Source organism: Limulus polyphemus, unplaced genomic scaffold (assembly GCF_000517525.1).
Source record: "Limulus polyphemus unplaced genomic scaffold, Limulus_polyphemus-2.1.2 Scaffold1748, whole genome shotgun sequence".
NCBI lineage: Eukaryota > Metazoa > Arthropoda > Merostomata > Xiphosura > Limulidae > Limulus > Limulus polyphemus.
Window position 1 is genome coordinate 80,695 of NW_013667358.1, and position 1,801 is coordinate 82,495.

The following is a 1,801-nucleotide window of genomic DNA, read 5'->3' on the forward strand; positions in this document are numbered from 1 at the left end:
TTGCTGTCACTTATTGTTACCTATACGAAAGTAGTTAAGTTGCTGTCACTTATTGTTACCTATACGAAAGTAGTTAAGTTGCTGTCACTTATTGTTACCTATACGAAAGTAGTTAAGTTGCTGTCACTTATTGTTACCTATACGAAAGTAGTTAAGTTGCTGTCACTTACTGTTACCTATTGTCCTGTGTCGTTCCTCTGAAATAAGCCTTGTTTGACCGTAGTGATGATAGCTGTAAAGTTGCACCTTCGGTTTTAAAGTCGACAGCACGTTCCTCTAATGGTAGGTCAGTTAATGTCTAGAGGCTACGACTTCCTTTACTTTCTAACGATTATGACCAGTTACGTAAGTAGCGCTATTCGCCTTGGGAAAGTATGACGCTATAGATTTTATTAATTATATAACGTGATGTTTTCTCAGACTGAAACAGACTGTGTATTTATTTTGCAGATTCTCCAGTGATGGCGGTCGTCCTTTGTACTGAATCAATACACACACTGTGGTTTGCGTCATTCAATAAAGGTTGTTTTCACTGTGTGCTTACTCTTTTGTCCAATCGTTTTCTTTGCACAAACTCATTTAGTTCCAGGTGAGTTCAGAATTACTTCGTAATTTTTCCTGGTTGAATCTCCCGTTATATAGAGGACCTACCTTATACACATTTAAAGGGAATCAGGCTCACCTGTGGATGCTACAGAAGGACAAAGAAGATTAAATTTAAAAAGGATTCGCTAGGCAAAACAAAGGGATTTCCTGACATGTGGAGTTCAGAGTCTTTTACTAAATTTTAAATATTTTTAACCAAATAGTTAAATCTAGATTTTTAGGAAGCCAAACAAAATTCTAATCACTAGTAGTCCGACTAAAATAACAACTATGACGTTGAAACTAGGATTGGTTTTACAATTTATTTCATGGTGTTGTCTAGATGGTCAGATGTCTAGATGCTCATCTTGTCAACCTATGACGTGCAAATAAGTTATCAAATGAGTGGACAAATCATTAGGCCTCCTTTTTTCGTGTAGAAACAATAACGAAGAACTTTCAGAGAGATATTCAGCGAAATTTTTTGTATCTTAACAACCTGTGAAAATACTAACCATAAACCCGACATACGTCATAAATTGTGGTTTCGTGTAAACTATATACAAGGGCTGTTTGCACCAGCCGTACCTAATTTTAAACTGATATACTAGAGAGAAGACAGCTAGTCAACAGCATCCACAACCAACTCTTGGAATACTTAAACGAATACTGAGATTTGATTGTCATTCCTATAAAACACCCACCACCACAAAGCGCGGAGCGTGTTTTTGTGGAAATGGGACAGAAATCATTGGACCTTCAGATCCACAGTCCACCATGTTAATCATTAGGTCACGCAAAGCTACGTCACCTAGGGACTACATGCTCAAATAGTGTCCACACACATTTTGGTATTCGTGTTTCCGGGATCATTTAATTAGGGCACTATTTGAGACGTAGTTTTCCACACACATTTTGGTATTCGTGTTTCCGGGATCATTTAATTAGGGAACTACGTCTCAAATAGTGTCCACACACATTTTGGTATTCGTGTTTCCGGGATCATTTAATTAGGGAACTACGTCTCAAATAGTGTCCATACACATTTTGGTATCCGTGTTTCCGGGATCATTTAATTAGGGAACTACGTCTCAAATAGTGTCCATACACATTTTGGTATCCGTGTTTCCGGGATCATTTAATTAAGGAACTACGTCTCAAATAGTGTCCATACACATTTTGGTATCCGTGTTTCCGGGATCATTTAATTAAGGAA